Source organism: Pelodiscus sinensis, chromosome 21 (assembly GCF_052426305.1).
Source record: "Pelodiscus sinensis isolate ZL-2025 chromosome 21, ASM5242630v1, whole genome shotgun sequence".
Taxonomy (NCBI): domain Eukaryota; kingdom Metazoa; phylum Chordata; order Testudines; family Trionychidae; genus Pelodiscus; species Pelodiscus sinensis.
The window spans coordinates 6,439,013-6,458,635 of NC_143072.1; the positions used below are offsets into that span (position 1 = coordinate 6,439,013).

General features: G+C 48.5%; 1 protein-coding gene across 9 annotated transcripts in view; it reads left to right on the forward strand.

Annotated features, from left to right (window-relative positions):
* AUTS2 (activator of transcription and developmental regulator AUTS2) overlaps nucleotides 1–19,623 on the forward strand; it is a 1,120,208-nt gene that overhangs the window by 996,773 nt on the left and 103,812 nt on the right. The window lies entirely within an intron of this gene.

Here is a 19,623-nt window from a genome sequence, read left to right on the forward strand (position 1 = left end):
TTTTTTGTGATCATCCTTTTCCCCCTCCTGTGCTGTAGGAACAAACCTGAAAGTGTGACTGCCAAGTTACTTACTTACAAGCTGACTTATAATCACACTGCCGCATCAAACAGAAGAAGCAATTGAGTGGCAAGGTGAAGAGCTCTCATTCAGCTGTGCAAGTCTCATCTTGACAAAGCCCTGGCTGGGTTGATTTAGTTGGGTTGGTCCTGCTTTGGGCAGGGGGCTGGACTCGATGACCTCCTAAGGTCTCTTCCAGCTCAAGGATTCTATGATTCTGTAACAACAAACGATGTGTGGGTGTGTCTACGCAGCAGCGCTATTTTGGAATAACAGCTGTATTTCCAAAATAACAATGGGAGTGTCTACAGAGCAATTCCATTATTTTGAAATAAATTCGAAATAACGGACGGCTTATTCCGACATCTGTAAACCTCATTCCAGGAGGAATAAGGCCTATTCCCAAATAGCTATTTCAGAATAGCGGTAGTGTGGATGCGCCACTACTGCTATTTTGAAATAGCTCCTCCGCCAGACCATTCTAACTAATTATTCCCCAGTGCCTCTTGGGGCTCTAAATCAAGGTAGTATGTCCACATTAGGGAAGCCTGCCTCGGACTAATTTTGAGGCTTCCATGCAGTGTAGACGTGTTATTTTGAAATAACCATTTCAGAGTATTTCTTCCCGAATAGCTTATTTTGAAGTAAGTGTGCAGTGCAAATGTATCGGCTGTGTTCTAGACTGGCAAGTTTTTCTGCAAAATCATCTGATTTTGCGGAAAAACTTGCCAGCTGTCTACACTGGCCGCTTGAATTTCCGGAAAAGCACTGATGATCTCCTGTAAAATCATCAGTGCTTTTCCGGAAATACTATGCTGCTCCCGTTTGGGCAAAAGACTTTTTCCGAAAGACTTTTGCGCAAAAGGGCCAGTGTAGACAGCATAGTATTGTTTTCCGCAAAAAAGCCCCGATCGCGAAAATGGCGATCGGGGCTTTTTTGCGGAAAACTGCGTCTAGATTGGCCACGGACGCTTTTCTACAAAAAGTGCTTTTACGGAAAAGCATCCTGCCAATCTAGACATTCTTTTCCGAAAATGCTTTTAATGGAAAACTTTTCCGTTGAAAGCATTTCCGGAAAATCATGCCAGTGTAGACGTAGCCATCCTGTTTAAGGTTCTTTGGGTGAGGCAGAGGCTTGTCACAACGGGGAGGAGACAGTGCTGGAGAGCACATCTTCTTTATAGGATGCTCCCTGCCTAGCCTGGTTGATTTCTTTCTACCACAAGCAGCACTGAATCCTTCTTTTTATACCTTATGAGAATGGGTGTGGAATGCTGGGATGCTGTCGAGTAAGAGAATGCAGTGGGTGGGGAGATTTCACAGGAGAGGAAGGAAGTGCTTGTTAAGGCTGGGCATCAGATCCGAGTTCAATTCCTGGCTCAGAACAGACGCCCCGCTGACACTGGGCAAGTCGCTTCAACTCTGTGTTTCGTAAATGGGAAATATAATAATCCTTTCTCCCCATCCTGTCTGGTCTACTTAAATTGTAAAGCCAGGGAAATTCTCTTCCTGTGTGTTTGCACAGTACCTAACTCCGTGGAGCCACTAAAAACATGCAATACAGATGATAATAATAATAAGCGTGCTGTTGAGGGGAAAGAGGGAAATATCAGCTGCTTGGATGACATTAGGTTCCTGAAAAAAATACAGCCTGACTGCCCCTAGGAAAGTCACCCATTGTGAGCTCACAACCCCTGTCCTTTTGAGAAAACCTGATCTCTGCTGATTCTTTATGCACAGGAAGAGACTTTCCCACACTAGTTTGTCTCTCCTCTCTCTCTTTTTACCCCTTCCTCTTAGATACAGCTAGAAAATCCCTCTTTATTAACAGAGCAGGCAAAAGATATAAACTAGGCGAGTGGCAGGTTTGCATTTATCCTTATAAGGCACATCAGCAGTAAATGTGGGTTTCTGGTAGACTTATTTATTAAAGCATTATCCACTGCAAAGGAAATATAGCCAGTGTTATTTTCAAGCTCAGTGAACTCAAGAATGTATTTGTGAGCCTTCCAGTTATTATGACATCATTGTATAAAGGCAAGAACGGGGACTTTGCAATGTCAGGCAGCTTTCCTGTCAATGTTAATTTACTGTCTTTCTGAGAACCAGATCCTAAACACTTGAAGTCTTAACATCATTTCAGCTCTTAAGTAAAACTAAAGAAGTCTTTTCATCTTTCCATTGACTGGCGGCTACTTAAGTAGATCACAAGCTTTATGCTGCTTTGTCTGAGCTAGGAGAGAAACTTTAATTGTTCCTGTCTTCCTAGTGTAGGTATTGATTAATAGAATGTATTAGAAAAGATCTTGGCTTACTTTTTGCACCATCAAACAAGTCCTTAATGACTGTATTACTCTGCAAATGGCATCACTTTAAAGCACTGGTTTGAGCCTCTTTGTACTTTCCTTTCATTGAGGGCTTTTTTCCCCCATCCTGTTATGAACAGTAAAGTTTCACCTGCACTGTAGGATTCAGGAAATTGTGGGGTGGGAAGGATCCAAATGGCTCCGGGTTTGGGAGTGCCAAATTCAGCCTGTAGTTGGCAGCAGTCATGCCTATGGATATCCCTGGGCAAAATTGCGTTTTACATGTTGGGTGTAAACTGAGAGGCCGTAAATGCTAAAATCTGAGTCACTTGTGTTGCATTAGCATTTGGCTATGCAAATAAACGGGACTTATGTGCCAAATGGGAAAAGGAGGAAATGTTAGAAAAAGTAACTAACAGGCGCATGCATAGTAAATACACTTCCCTGCCTCCTCATTTTATTATATTCCCCATTTTATTTTACACCCTTTTGTTAGTTGCCTTTTTTGCTACATTTTCCTTCCCTCTCACCCTTCCCAAATGAGGTACGCTTGTTTTACATGCTCGCTGAATGGCAAATCAGTGCCAGATTTACCACTTCCTTTCAGGTCTATACAATGTCATCAGGTTTAAAGCAGAACTCCTCTGATTATTTCAATTGGGAGTCCTGCTTGAAGACCTATTGTACGCACTGTCTAGTCCCAATGCGCAATTTATGCCACTCGGTGTCATTGTGAAATGTGGCTTGCGTGAGAGTTTACATCCGGGTGACTATTTTAGATTTAGACCAATTGAGGAGCGAGAGGTGTCCCACAGTTGTTATGATCTGACAGTAGTTTGGTGCTTTTGTTCTAATTCCCATTGGAAAAGCATCTGCATCTCTTTACTCCTCCAGCTAGTCTTGGTACCCTAAGCCAACAAGGGCTTGTCTAGCTTGAGGTTACCTCTCTGGCGCAAAGCACTTAGTAATCTTGTACATTTTGAAGGAAGACTTTCGCTGTTTTATAATGGAAATAATGGGAGTGCCCTCTCCACGACAGAAGTGTGCATAGAAATAAGAATAATATTTGGCTCCTATCTAATGCTTTTATCCACAGGTCTCAATGATAGGGAAACTGAGGCACACAGAGAGAAAGTGATTTGCTCAATGTCACAAGCATGGGAAAGTGACACAGCCAGGAACAGACCCCGATTTTCATTTCAGTGCTACACCACACTGCCTCCTAGATAGATGCATCTTTGTCAAACCCAATCTTTTGGGTGTAATTGTTGTAAGACCTCTGAATAGTAAACACACCATTGTGTAGCATAGAAGATGCCTGGATGAAACTAGGGGAGAGGAATCAAGAAATGCATTGGTTAAAATAGCCAGAAAGGGTCCCTTATTCTCTTTCTCGTCTTGTTCTCTTCACATTCTCAAATGTTCATCTCTCTCTCTCTCTTTTTCATCTTACCTAAGGGCAATGACTGACAGACTAATATATGTCTAGCTACGTGTCTTAGAAATCAAAAGGAAGGTGCTGTCAGAATCGCTTGTCAGAAAATGAGATTAGGCGCACTTGTCATTTGCTGAGGATTGCAGTGTTTCAGAGATAAGGTTGCATTTAATGAGTGTAAAAAGCCTCCTTGTGAAAAAGTGGGTGGTGTAGGGGAGAGAGAATGATTACTTTTCTGGTGTCAGCTGAGTGCTTTATCATAAAACTTGATACCGTGGCACCCTGGTAGGCACTGATAATGGTTGCTGGGGCTATTGCACCTCTCCAGTTCCTCTGCAACTTCAAAAGTGATGACTTGTTACCTGCTTTTAAACTCTTCTTGGATGTTGAAACCCGCGATCCTAAGGGAAAGAAGCAAAAGCATGTACAGTATGTTTTAAAGACAGACCTGTGAAAACACACAGCGTAATGGAAATGTGCTAAATGTATAGCCACTTTCCCTAGCAAACTAAAAAGAATACTCAGTGGGTTTCAAGTGAAATATGGAACTTGTCTGACAAGTGAAGGATAACTAATGAGAAACAGAGCTGTATCCCACTGAAACCAATTGTGTTTTGTTATGGAAAATATGTACCAAGCCTTTTTTTTTTCATTTGTTGGTTCTTCTAAAGGTGCCATAATAACTCCTCTTATGTGTGGTGTAATACAGCTTTGCTCAGATGCATCTCAGTTATTTGAATTCTGCAGAAGTTATTATGCTGCGTACTGGATATGATCACACTGTACATGAATATTTTAGATGGATGTTTTGTTCATTAGGGTAATGGTCATTCTTTTGCCAAGGTAGCTGGCTTCTACACAGTGCACAGACACCAAATGTACAGCTTTATTGTCTATAATGTCAGATCAAAAGATGAAGTAACAGTCAAAGTTGAAATTTATCTGATCAGTGAAAGAGCTCAAACAGTTGCCACATGTTTTTGTAATAATATTTCTTTGTCAAGCGTACCATTTTTAAAGTGATCCATGAAAGCTGGGATTTATGTCTTCTAGTCTCCTTGCCAAATTGGGCATGATTTTCATTATTGTGCTCACATGTTAGAAAATGAAAGAAATGACTCAGTTGGTTCCCGGTGCTGACTCAGCATTCTCTTGTCTAAAAATGGTCTGATTAACAGAGTGCAGGATTACAGCACACAGTGATAGCTGCTTTATTGTATCTTGAGAGATGCTCTTACCCTGTCCATGGAGCAGACTGGGACAGATATTGAATACATGAACTAAGATATTCGTAAACATTTTTTTAAACTGGTCTTTTAGTTTCAGCACTAAGGCTATGTATAGACTGCAGGCTTCTTTCGAAAGAGGCTCTTTCGAAAGCATCTTTCGAAAGAGCCTCTTTCAAAAGATCGCGTCTAGACTGCAGGCGGATCTTTCAAAAGAGAAATCCGCTTTTTCGAAAGAGAGCACCCAGCGAGTCTGGATGCTCTCTTTCGAAGACGGCCTCTTTACATTGAAGAACGCCTTCTTTCGAAAGAGGAACTTTCGAAAGAAGGCGTTCTTCCTTGTAAATTGAGGTTTACCGCCATCGAAAGAAAAGTCACGTTCTTTCGAAATTATTTCGAAAGAACGCGGCTTGAGTCTGGACGCAGGGGAAGTTTTTTCGGGAAAAGGCTACTTTTCCCGAAAAAAAACCCTGAGTCTGGACACGGCCTAGATGGCAACTGGAAAATGAGTGATAGATAATGCTCGGAGTGTAATTTTTTTATGAGTGGTTCATTTATAAAACCTGCTCACATCGGAGTTGGTGGGGAAGGAGGATTTCAGTGATATCTTTTTACAACAAGAGAGGATTTTACAAATTTACATTAATTAAACTACGCAAACATCTAGTTTAAAAGCCACAACAAAGTCTCAAACCTGTGGAGTTAGGTAAATAGTATTTTGTACTATCTTTAGTAAAAGATAATGTTAACCACAAGAAAGCACATAAAAGAGATGGGGGGCCGTGTATATTCTCTGCCTGGAGAATTATAGCTAGGAAAATTTGGCAATTTTTGTTTTCCATAACCGGAGGAAAAGAAGGACTATGTCTGCCTTCCTTCCAGCCTAAATATGTGACTATATTTGGAGACGTTTGGGAGGGAAGTGGGGAAGCGATAATAGGACAGGGAAGGTTCCTTTCCCAGACTGTTGATGGTTTGGGGACAGAATCCATCATCCCTGAAATCAGTGGACAGCACTCAGTAGAGAATCAAGCCCTTCGCAAGGGGGAGGAGAAGAAAGCTCTGCTGTTCAGCCCAGCCTCGCTTTTATGCTTTGTTTCCATTTGAAACCCAAATCATAAAACTGCCTGCAGAGTGACTGCCTTGCCGATGCGGCTCCTATAAATGAGAATTCCAGCTTTTATGCTAATTCAGTTTCAGGTCTCTTTGAACCTGCAGTTTATGGGCCTCTGCTTAAAACGGCAATCTGTTCTGCATAAAAGAAGGGATTACAAAGTGTTTTGAGTTCTGCCCATGCAGCAGAAAAATAATAAATACATAAAAGTTGCACTGTCATTAATGCTTCCCTGCGAAAGTTTTCTGCTTTGCCAAATTGCAGACTTTTCTTGAATTTCGATCTCATTCTGCAGCATTATAGGTCACCTCTGTTGCTTTTTAGTTGCTGCTGTCAGGACTGTACATTTTGCACAGCATTTTCCCCATCGTCTCTTAGGATAAAGACCGTTTTCCTCTCCCTATGCCCCAAAAGGCAAGCCAGCTTCCCTTTCATCTAATGCCAAGAGCCCACCTGGTGGGAGGAGGCAGTAGCTTACCTTGTAAGCCGAGAGTAGGGTGGATTCAATTCCCATGGCAAAATCCAGCTTGTTTTTTATTGCCACCTTTTAATGTTTAAAAGAGCTATAATTTTGTCTGTGATCGCACTCTTCTAGATCGTTACTAGGGACAGACTTATTTTGTAAAACGTCACATTATCTTCAGGTTCTGGCTCTTTGGGACATTATGCCATCCGACTAGCTGTGTGGAGCCATTTCTTAAAAACATTGATAGCTCCATCAATTTTTTCCTCATAAAGCCCCTCCACTTCTCATATTCCTTACCAGGTACAATTATGTATTTTTTCAAAGCATTATTAAGGAATGTATAGGGTATCATCACATTCACAATTCAGACACTGTAATGCCTTTTGAAAAGATAAGCCATGGCGAGGAACCATAAAAGCTTCCAGTTTCCAACAGAATACTCAAGTATTGGAATATCCAATTTTCACATGGCCAGGAAAAAAAGCTGTGCTGCATTCCAGGTGAGAGAATGCTTGCCATGAATGATTTAATACGATATAATCTGCCATAAATTCAAAATTCATTTGCACGTTGCTACAGAGACGGGTAATTCTACTTTGGAACTACTGCACAGTTTGGAAGCAAAGCAGTTCACATACTGCTCAGCAATTGGGCTGTTTCAAGTCCTCCTAACTAACTTCCATTGGACCTAGATACCTCCAGGCATCTTTAAAACAAGCCAAAAAATTCAGAGGTCCGTTCTGACACAAGTTCATTGGCTCTCATCAGATGGCTGTAGGCCAGTGCCGCTGTAGAAACCGTGATAGCATTGTCAGAGACCACAGATAGATTAAAATAGAATTTGGGCAAGGTCCCACCTGGGCAAGGGACAGAAATGTCTTAAAACTGAGTCAATCCAGATTTGTATTCAATAGAAAGGATTGGTATAATTGAAAACCTACTCTTCTGAGACCATAAGCCTGATCCAAAGCCCTCTGAAATCAATGTTTTTTTCTTTGTTGTTGATTTCAGTAGGCTTTAGGTGAAGCCCTAAGATCCGACCCTTTCATTCTAAAGATTAAAGTGCACATGCAAGGTGCTGGCAGGAAAAATTGAGCCCAGTACAGCTGTACAGATCATGTAGCATGCCCACTGCCCTGACAATCTACCGTTGGGAGAGGAGAGCCACGAGTACTCAAATTTCCGGTTTGACCCGAGCTAACACAATTGAAAAGTTTTGTTCAGAGAAGGTACATTTGCTAAACAAGTACACACTGACTTGTCCACATGGAACTTTCAAATGTGTTCAAATATGTTAGCTAGCTTCCTCTAATTTTACATCTTCCATCCTACACCAGGCCTTACGGTCCATCCAGTCCTTGGATACTTTGCTTATACAGGCAGTCCCCGACTTATGCGGATCCGACTTATGTTGGATCCACACTTACGAACGGGGCTTTCTCGCCCCGGAGCTCGAAGGCAGCGGTCAGCCACCTCGACCTCCAGGGCGAGAAAAGCTGCTCCCAGTGCCCCTGGTCTGCTGCGGACCGTCTCCAGCAGACCAGGGGCACCGGGAGCAAAGCCGCAGCGGGTCCTGCGCCAGAGCAAAGCCTCAGAGGCGAGGCACTCCGCCACTGCGGCTTTGCTCCCCGTGTCCCTGGTCTGCTGAGGGGTGGGGAGGGTGCAGCTAGTGTGCCCCCCTCCCCCAGCAGACCAGGCTTTTGTTGTGGACCCTGGGGCAGAGCAGCTGGGGTGCTGCCAGTTGGTCCCGCAGCGCCGCTCTGGGCACTACTGGACCAACCCTGCAGCACCCCAGCTGCTCTGCCCCAGGCGTCCTGATTCAGCCGCTGCTGGTCAGTTTCAGCAGCGGCTGAATCAGGACGCCTGGGGCAAAGCAGCTGGGGTGCTGCTGGGTTGGTCCAGTAGCGCCGAGGAGCGGCGCTACTGGAGCAACCCAGCAGCACCCCAGGTGCTCTGCCCCAGGCGTCCCTAAGTCAGCCGTTGCTGAAACTGACCAGCGCTGACTACAGGAAGCCCGAGGCACAGTTGCTCTGCCCTGGGCTTCCTGGAATCAGTGGCTGATCAGTTTCAGCAGCAGCTGACTTGGGGTTCTTAAGTTGAATCTGTATGTAAGTCAGAACTGGCAGTCAGTTTCAGCAGCGGCTGAATCTGGACGCCAGTTCCGACTTTCATACAGATTCAACTTAAGAACAAACCTACAGTCCCTATCTTGTACGTAACCCGGGGACTGCCTGTAGTGCTCACAAATGCTCTATTTTAAAATATGTTTGTAATGGGGACACCAGTCTACTAAGAAGCGGACTCGGGCCACCAACTTATTTCATTTAGCTCATGAAAGAGCCATTAGATAGTAAAGACTTTAGGTCGTTATCCAGCTCAGCTGAACTTAACCAAGTAGCTAGAAGTGAAATATGGTGCAGTAAAAAGTTAAGAAATCACGTAATCCACTCCATTGCCAATGCAAGATAGTCATGTTCAACATGTATGGATGAGGAGCTTCAAAAAGCTGTAAAATACTGAGGGCCGGCTTCTGTTCACAGCTATAGTGGAGTGACTCTGGTGTACATCAGAATTTGACCATGCGACTCACTGATCCTATCCTGAAGGATTAGAATATCTCACAGATTACCTAAAGAACACCCTGGGGCTGTGTCTAGACTGGCAAGTTTTTCCGCAAAAGCAGCTGCTTTTGTGGAAAAACTTCCCAGCTGTCTACACTGGCCACTTGAATTTCCGCAAGAACACTGACTTCCTACTGTCTGAAATCAGTGCTTCTTGCGGAAATACTATGCTGCTCCCATTCGGGCAAAAGTCGTTTTGCGCAAAGTTTTTGCGCAAAAGGGCCAGTGTAGACAGCTCAGATTTGTTTTGCGCAAAAAAGCCCCGATCGCAAAAATGCAGAAAAGCGTCCTGCCAATCTAGACGCTCTTTTCCGCAAACGCTTTTAACGGAAAACTTTTCCGTTAAAAGCATTTGCGGAAAATCATGCCAGTCTAGATGTAGCCCCTCTGTTTAAGAGCCATTTAATAATCCATCCCTCTGCTATATTTATAGCTACTGTGTTTAGATGGATCTGTCACTATGAATATATTATTATTATACTATTAGTACTGTTTGTATAGTTGTCGTGCACATTCCCACTTAGTTGTCCCAGCAGAAACCCGGGGGCATGTAGTGTATCTGAAATATGAAATCTCGGGAAATGCACAGAAATAATTTTGGTGGGAAAGTCATCTCTGGTGGATCAGAAATTGAGGGATGTCTGCATAAAACCCTACAATCATTTATCAGAAACTGGTAGGAAGGCTTTTCCTAAGTAGTTGAAATAGGTTGCATGGCCTAGTCCCTTTCTACAGTTTACATTTTGGGAATCAACAGCTTTGTTCATATAACCAAATTTCCCACGCAAAGCCCATTGGTACTAAGGGCAACATTGTCACTGACTTCTGTAGGCTTTGGATCAGGGCCCTGGAGTCTTAGGCCAGCGTGTGTCTGTTTCCAGTGAGTCTGATAAAGCGTGGCAGAAGGTGTACAAGGAGTCTTCAGCAACCACACTCACTATGGATAACAGTTCTAAGGGAAGGAGCAGAGTGCGTGGGCCTATCTGATCCTTAGGGCTGTTAGATATCATGTCCTTGAATATCCGTGTAACCGCACCTAATAGTATTGGTTACATGATTATTCGATGGTCCCGGGGGACGGGGGCGGAAGCCAGTGCGCTCTGGCCCCACTCCCAGGGAGCCTCCTGACACCCCACGCTGAGGCCCCTTTATCAGAGGCAGCAGTGCAAAGTGGCAGGTGGGAGCCAGTCTGTGAGGGGAGCCAATTTAAAAATTGGCTGCCTCTGTAGGAAGCAGCCAGGGCAGGGGAAGGCGGCTCCGTGGGACCCAATATGTGTGGGAAGCTGTACCCGTTCCCACCTGTCCCCCTCACCCTCCACACTGCTGCCTCTCTATCAGAGGGATCTGGTGCTCTGTGGGATCTGGGGTTTGAGGACAGCAGGCTTAAAAGCTGGCTCCGCATGGGGGGCGGGGGAAAGCAGGTATTCGACAGGATTAACTGAGAAGCACAGAGGTATCCGTAAACATTGACGCCCCTACTGACCCTGCTAACACCACACATCAGCTCACACAGCTGAGAAAATGAGAATTCCTCCAAGGCTCCTGCTAGGTTCCCCCCCACACATCCGCTTCATCAGCCATTTGGACCTTTACAATGTAGACTTGCTGGACACAAGCCTGGTAAACTGTCGTTAATCCTGAGACGCCACTGGACTCCATTATGTCATTGATCCCCATGTTCCTTTCTAAATGTGTGTTGGCGTGATACACAAGCTACTGCCTGTCGGGTCTATATAATCTTCTGATTAGACTTCCACTCAAGAGATGTTATGAACTCATTGCAGAAGTCAAAATATAGCTAGACAGTGTCCTTGGAAACTTACTCGTCATATGCACCCGCATAATACAAGAACCTACTCAGAGCTCAGTGGCGAAAGTCACACCTGACCTGCCCCTCATCCTGCTGATGGTGGGGGAGCAGAGGGGACAACTGCCCCGGGGCCTGGCACGTCACAAGCGCCCAGGGTTCAATGGTGGCTGCCACTTCCACTGCAGCAGAGGTGGTGACTGGAATGCTGGGCTCTTTAAATTGCCACCGGAGTCCCATGTAGTGCACTCCCGCTGGCCTTGAGGGCTGGCTGCCTCCAGCCCTGCCCCGCCCCTTCTGCCCAAGGCCCCGCCCCTTCTGGGAGCATGGAGCCGTCTCCCCCACAACGTGCACAGGAGTCCAGCAATTCTATTCCCCCCCCCCGCTGTCCCTGCATGGGTGTATTGGGAAGGGGTGTATGTATAATCCTTCCTCCTCTCCCTTCCCCATCAACATACATGAGTAGGAGGCAGCTACAATTTACTTTTCAGCACCACTCAGGCTGCTTTCAGTGCTCACCATCCCTAGATGCTGAAGGGATAACCAGGGATGCTAGCTAGAGCAGTGGTTCTCAAGCAGGGGTATGCATATCCCTGGGGGTACACAGAGGCCTTCCATGGGGTACATCAACATTTGTGTCATTTCACAACAGGCTCACATAAAAAGTACTAGTGAAGTCAGTACAAAGTAAAATTTCATGCAGACATTGACTTGATTCCACTGCTGTTTATTCGATACGCTGAAATGGAAGGATGTTACTTATATTCCAAATTATTTATTTTATAATTGTACAGTAAAAAGGAGATCACAAGCAATTTCTCACCAGTTTTGTATTTTTATGTCTGATTTTGTAAGCAAGTTGTTTTAAAATGAGGTGAAACTTGGAGGATATGCAAGACAAATCCGATTCCTACAAGGGGTACAGTCATCTGGAAAGGCTAAGAACCAATGAGCTACAGAAACTCCCCACGGTAGCCATGAAACATGATATATTCCTCTCAGCATCTCCACTTCTTCCCATCTCCAGCGCAGCAAACTTTATAGGAGTCTGAACCGCTACTGCGTCGTGTGAGTGAATAGCTACAGATATAATAATAATAATAATAATGAGGCATTTGGTTTTATTTTTGCTGTGGATCTAACCATGTCTCTGGTGGGGGAGGAGGGTACAGTCACTAGTTTAATAAATATAGTTCCTGGTGGTGCTAAACAGTTGGTGTTGGAACTGAACTAGCAGGAGTCTGTGCAAAAACGAAGGAATCCCTGCCGTGTCTGGTTAATCTCAAGGACCAAAGTGTCTCAGTTCTAGGGAACAAAGGGAGGACTCAACTGTCTGATAAGCATATGCTTTCCCCTTCTTTGCTGCCTCTGTGTCAGAGGCGGCGGGGGACAGAGCAGGAGCCAGTGCTGGGAGGAGCTGGCTTAAAAGCTGGTTCCCCCCAGCTCCGTCTCTGCAGGTTGGGGGGTTGGGCAGAGCTGCAGCGTCCTGGAGCTGGTGTGAGCCTGGATTGTTCAGTCCCAGCTCGTGCCAGCCCTGGGATGCTGCAGTTCTGCATTTTAAAGGTAGTTAGAGTTTGTTGGGCTCCAAAATGTGGAGCCGCAGTGGGATTAGCTCCCAGGGCTGGCACAAGCTGGGACTAAGCACCGTCCTGCTATCCCTGCTGTGGCGCTGCAGTTACAATGGAATAGGAGCCGGGTTGCTGCATGCCCAGCTCCTGCTGCATTTAAACTCCCGAGCTGCAACGTTGTAGTAAGTGCCTCTCCCCCATCTCATCGACTAATCGAGTAGTCGATGGAAATACCATCGACTACTCGATTAGCTGATTCACCGCAATTTAGCATCCGTACTCAGTGGTTACCCAAAAATCGAGGCACTCAAAATGTATCAACCCTCGAGAATTCTGGGTTTAATTTTTAAAACCAAATGATATATTTCTCCTAGCCTTAGGGATAAAAACGTCTAGTCCTTTCTTCAGTATGTTAGTGCATGTATGGTGCAATTTCTAGCATCGTTTCTTGTGCAGAGGTGCAACAGCTGTAGCAAATCGACATTTACCTTCAGCTGCAATCTTAACTGTCGAGGGCATAACCACCGATGGGCTCACTTGACCCACCGCTGAAATGTAGCCAGCTGTGGAGTGGCAGGAGCTGCTGGTAGCAGCCCTGCACACCAGGTTAGGATGAGAGGTATCAAATACCTTTTCCTACTTGAAATTCTGGAGTGCTATAGGTAGTAAGGCAAACGGGGAACTCCAAGGTGGGTGTTGACAGGACAGTAGCAATAAGATTCCTACATTTGCTGAAAGTGCCATGTGATCCTTAATGAGCTCTAGTGATCAGGGCCTTGGTTTTATAACTCTACTGAAACATGCACAGATGTTGTGCCTGATATGAAGTAGGGATGTGAACGACGAGTCAACACGCTAATCAGCTAGTTGCTTCCCTCCCCTCTCCTCCACTTGCTGCCTCTATCAGAAAGAGGAGGAGGGGCTTCAAAGTGGTGCTGCCGCTTGAAATGCCGCGTGGAGCCCGGGGTCAGGTGACGCGGGCTGCCCGGGGTCAGGTGATGCAGGCTGCCCCTGGTGTTTCAGAGCAGCAGGGCCATGTGGAGCCTGGGGTCAGCTGGGCACTGACCAGCTCCATGTAGCGCTGCCGCTTTGAAACACCTCAGGGAGCATCAACTATTCAATTAGCCAGTTGATCCAAATCTTACATCCCTAATGTGAACTGGAAAAGCAAAAGCTGTTGGGTGAGCATCTGCCTGGGCCTGCAACTGTCCCCTGGCATTCGAGCCCTGGAGCCGGTGCAGCCATCCCAGTACCATACTCTCTTGTATCAAATCCAGCTTCACTTACCCCAGAAACACAGTCACCAGGGTACCAGAGATATACAACAGCCCATCGCTCATGGGAGCTGCTTCTGGTCCTAGTGTGGGACAGCACAGCCACAGGACTGGTAACTACTGCTTTGCACTAAACGCTGGAGCTCAGAGCAGTTGAGCAGCTGGGTCAGGTTTGTGCAATGTAGCACTGTAGGGGAGTGGGTGCGTTTAAGCAGAATGGGAAAAGACAGGATGGACAGACTGGATGTAGGGGGGAGGAGGGAGGACAGGCCGGAGTTAGGATAGATTGTTGGCAGGGGAGGGAGGCAAAGGACCCAGGTAGGACAGACTGGAGGCGGGGAAGGGGGCCAGGGGCCCGGGGTAGCATAGGCTGGAGGTGGGGGAGGGGGGCAGAGGCACGGGGTAGGACAGGCTGGAGGCGGGGGAGGGGGGTAGAGGTGCGGGGTAGGTCAGACTGGAGGTGGGGGAGGGGGGCAGAGGCGCGGGGTAGGTCAGGCGGGGGAGGGGGGCAGAGGCCCGGGGTAGGACAGGCTGGAGGCGGGGGAGAGGGGCAGAGGCGCGGGGTAGGACAGGCTGGAGGCGGGGGGGGGGGAGGCGGGGTAGGACAGGCTGGAGGCGGGGGAGGGGGGAGGCGGGGGGGGGGAGAGGGGCTGGAGGGGGGCAGAGGCGCGGGGTAGGACAGGCTGGAGGGGGGCAGAGGCGCGGGGTAGGACAGGCTGGAGGGGGGCAGAGGCGCGGGGTAGGACAGGCTGGAGGCGGGGGAGGGGGCAGAGGCGCGGGGTAGGACAGGCTCGAGGGGGGGGGGGGCAGAGGCGCGGGGTAGGACAGGCTGGAGGCGGGGGAGGGGGGCAGAGGCGCGGGGTAGGACAGGCTGGAGGGGGGCAGAGGCGCGGGGTAGGACAGGCTGGAGGCGGGGGAGGGGGCAGGGGGGGTAGGGGGGAGGGGGGCAGAGGCGCGGGGTAGGACAGGCTGGAGGCGGGGGAGGGGGCAGAGTGAGGACAGGCTGGAGGGGGGCAGAGGCGCGGGGTAGGACAGGAGGGGGGCAGGGGGGGGGGAGGCGGAGGCGGGGGAGGGGGGCAGAGGCGCGGGGTAGGACAGGCTGGAGGCGGGGGAGGGGGCAGAGGCGCGGGGTAGGACAGGCTGGAGGCGGGGGAGGGGGGCAGAGGCGCGGGGTAGGACAGGCTGGAGGCGGGGGAGGGGGCAGAGGCGCGGGGTAGGACAGGCTGGAGGCGGGGGAGGGGGGCGGGGGAGGGGGGCAGAGGCGCGGGGTAGGTCAGACTGGAGGCGGGGGAGGGGGCAGGGGGCAGGCCGGGGGGGGGGGCAGAGGCGCGGGGTAGGACAGGCTGGAGGCGGGGGAGGGGGGCAGAGGCGCGGGGTAGGACAGGCTGGAGGCGGGGGGGGAGACAGGAGGCGGGGGAGGGGGCAGAGATGAGGGGTAGGACAGGCCGGAGGGGGGCAGAGGCGCGGGGTAGGTCAGACCGGAGGCGCAGCGGGGCAGGGCGCAGAGGTCAGGCCGGGGCGCGGGAGGCCAGGCAGCGGGGCGGCCGGCGGGGGCCGGCGGCGGGGCGGGGACGCGGGGGAGGCGGGCGGGCGGGGGGAGGAGCAGCGCGGGGTGGGAAGTCCCTCTCGGCGAGCGGCGGAGTCTCCGAGCGTGGAGCGCTCCCGGCTAGACGCGGCGGGCCGGGGCGCACTCGGAGCGGTGCCTATGCGGCCAGGCGCCGGGCGCCCGTCGGGAGCAGCTCGGGCGCCTGTTTCGTGCAGCGCAGCCGCCCCGGGATTACAGGGCGCGCGGCCGCGCGGAGGGGCGTCGGGCCGGGATCTCGCCCCCGATGGAATTCACTTGAGCCCGGCCGCCGGGAGCCGCTTTGTCTCCGCAGCGGGGGCCCGAGCCCAGTGACTTCGATCCGCGAACCCGCCGCCCGGCTCCAGCCGCAGCCCCCGGAGCGCGGGCGAGGCCGGCCGGGGGGTCCTTGCGGCTCCGGCCCGGGGCGCAGGGTGGGGAGGCGCCGCGGCCGCACATGGTTTTCTTTGTCCTGCCGTAGCCGCCCGCGGGGACCGTCTTGCGGGAGCGGGGCCGCTCTCCGGCGGGGATGGCTGCGGGGCCCCCGCCCGGGCGGGACGGGCCCCTGACGGATTAGTTCGGGCGCCGCGTGGAGACTTGGCCGAGCCGCGCTGGATCCCAGTTGGCTGGAGACCAGGACGCGCGTCCAGCGGGAACTTGGGGCTGTCAGCGGCGCGTTGCCCTTCGCCATCAGGTAAAAGCCCCGCGCCCCTTGGCGTCTCCTGGGCCACCGCGCCGCGGGGGGTTCCACCGGGCTGGGCTCTGGCAGCCTGGGGGGGAGGGGGGAGTGTTTTGCCGGCGCTTGGCGCTATTGGGGTCGCTGCCGCCCGTCCGTGGGGTGCAGATGGCTCCGTGGGGAGGTGTGGGGCGGCTGGAGGGGTCCTCTGGCCGCGACGCTGTCCCCAGCAGGATGTGGCTCGCTCCGGGACGGGGCTCCGGGGGGGCTGGGCAGCTTCGCTCCGGTCTGGCTCGAGTGCTTTTCGGTGCCCCACAAAGGCGCTGAGGAGGGAAGGAAGGGACGGCGAAGCCCCCTCGCTCGGGGATCCCTGCGGGGGAGTCCCTCGCCAAACAAGCTCCATGCTTTGGTGCGCCCGGAGCGCACGCAGTGGGGAGAGGGGGGTTGCACTTGGGCTGGGTTCGGCCTGGCGGCTCTCTGGGTCCGGCCCCAGAGGGGCAGCTGGGGGCAGGTCGGAGGGGCCTGGGTGTTCCGCCCCATTGTTTGTTCTAGAGCCTGCGGCTCGTCCCCCACTGTTGACATTGGGCGGAGTGACCGGGGGCGAGAGCGCGCGGGGAAGGTGATGGAAGGAGAGGGCATGAAGCGGAAGGGGGGCAGGTGCCCCTAGTTCTGGGGACCACAGCTGGCAACCGACCGCACCGCGGGGAGCGGGGGTGCAAAGGCGCCTTCTGAACCCCAGAGTGCGGGGCTTCGCTGCCCACGTTGCGGTGCGGATCCGTTTCCATGCCCCTAGCTTGGCGGGGGAGGTTGCGTGCAAGGGGAGAGCATTGCAGGTGTGTCCCGGTGCAGTCCAAGTGGCCCGATGCGGAGCTGTCTCAGCCCATCACCGCATCTCGGGGTTCCGGGGCGGGGGGCACAGGTGCGCGGGGTGCCGAGCTCGACAGTCTCGCCTGGGAGAGTTGGAGGTTTTGCAAGCCAAGACGGCGCCCAGCCTCGCGGTCTGGGCAGGAACTATTTTAGAAACCCTCGCCCTGCATGCCAGTCAGTTCCTAGACGGGATAGAAGATTATTCTGCGGGTCAGGAGCTAGCCCAGCGACCGCTCGTTTTCATCGTTCGTTTTGTAAAAGACCAGGCTGTGCTTGCTAAGCAAAGTACAAAGAGCGAGCGAGCGAGAGTTGTTTATAATCCGCTTCCGCATCATTCCTCACACAGTCCAAGGCAGGCTAGAGGATGATGTTCAAAAGGAAAAAAATACATTGTAGTAGCATAGATTGTATATAGAACATGCACCAACACGGGTTTCCAGACATGTGATGACACTACTCAAGTAGGTCTCCAGCAGTGGACATGATTTAGATGATGGTGAACTAATACACATTTTCTCTTGTCTCATGGAAAGGAAATCTCAAATATCCAAAAAGCCAGTCTCCATTACTTAAAAAATCAAGATCTGAAACACTTCCTCAAATCATTAGACAGTAAAGTAAAAACATTGTCATTTGCTGCTAGTAGATTTTCATTGTCTATGTGCAAGAGATTTTAAGTCAAGTACAGAGACAGACGTATTTTAGTGATTTTTTTTCATTCGTGTTTAATGTTGTTTTGAAAACATTTGGTTTTTATTAGCTATAGGTGCCATTTAATTGGGCTAATTAATAATTGAATAAAATAAAGAAAAGAAAGCAATAATTGTGTAGGAATTAGTTAATTATTGGACCAAGGTTTGGTGGTAATAATTGGTTTTTTTTTTTTTACTATTGTCTACTTTGCTGTTAATCTTAATGAAGGTTTCATATTTAAAAACAAAAGTTCTGTCTAGCTGTTGGAGTTAACCAGGTGACTGCTGATTATTTGCATACATTGTTGGGTTTGTTGTTGTTTTGTTTTTCTTTTAATGTGTAAGTTGTTACTGGCACATTGAACTATGCAGTTATTAAGGCAAAAGAAGCATTCACTTTCCAGCAGCCTTTGTCTTTGTAAAATTATTTTCTTTAAGTTATTGGGTAGCGGTGCTAATAATCACATCTGTAATTTAAAGTTTAAAGGTTGTTCATGCAGAATATATTAAACCTAGATTTAACTAATGTCACACACAGGCTTTTCAGTGGTGTTTCTTAAAGTGTTTTGCAGTGGACAGAAAAAATTTTCACCTGTAAATTCTGAACGTGGGGGAAAACAGTCTCCTCCCCCCCCCCACCACAAATATATCAAGCTTTAGAAAAAATCTTTCCCCCTTTTTCCATTGTTTCCGGAGAGGGGGAGAGGGGAAGGCAGAGAAAGCAATCAGGAAGCACACACATTTTCAAGGATCTTTTGTTTCAAAATGCTGGAATAAAATAATTTCTAAAGCTATAAGCAGTCATTGCCAATAAAAGTAATTAAACCTTGATTTTTTTCAAAAGCGAATGATTTGGGAAGAGCCTGACTTTTAAGGGGAAATTGAATTTAGAAAGGCGGTAGCAGATGAGATCCAGCCTGAAAGGCTATTATTTTTAATCAAAGAACAGGATGATTGGCATGGTTATGAAAGCATGGAGAAATCTCCTAATTTGTTGCAATAATGTCCAACTGCTCTTTAAGATACATGGCTTCCTTGATCTCTTCAATTTATACTTTATTCCCATATTTTTATTAATTTAAAGAAGGGCATCGCTAAATAATAAATCCAGTGTTTACAAGGTATTTAATCAGAAAGAAGTATCCTAGCCCAGCTTTTAAATAATACATAGAGCAGTAATCTGGTCAAATCCATTTAGAATTCTGGGAGCGAACTTAGCAGTTCTTAATAAATAAAAATACAGGTGTAAAAAGGTACCTTAATTTGATGTTCAATGAATGTATACTTGCATGTGTTATTACATTACAGTTCATTGTATATAAACTGATATATGAATGTGTGCGTGTATATATATCAGTTTATATATACTGTATTGTAATATAATATACGTTCAATACATTTATTTTCGTAGACATAACTTAAGAAATTACTTCCTGATTTAAGTGTGTGTGAGTGTTTGTTAATAAAAAGTATTTGCTTTCCAAATACAGGATGCTTTTAAGCTGTGTTCACTGAATCCAAATGGAAAACAATGCTGTATCAGAGCCAAAGACCAAGAAGCTAAACATATTTTACAAATGTTACAGTCGTATTTTGTGCTCTCAATAGAATATTTTGTTAATAAGCACATTTCATTTTATAAAATATCAATTATCCCCCAAAATGTTGTATCTGAAATAGTGTTACACTTTAATAGCTTCTACATATGTTTTGTAAATTCGCATATAATACAGATGTAGGCTCAGATGTGTGGTATGTGTGTGTGTGGTGTGTGTACACCCACATATGTACACACATGAACAACAGAGATGTAAACTTGAACTTTTCAGTTTTAGGGAAATAAGATGAGGATAAGAATAACCTCTTTTTATTATCGGGATTTTTCCCTTTCCTGACTTGTTAATATTTTGCCATTGGAGCAGAGGTGCGCAGTTATTTTACGTGAAATAT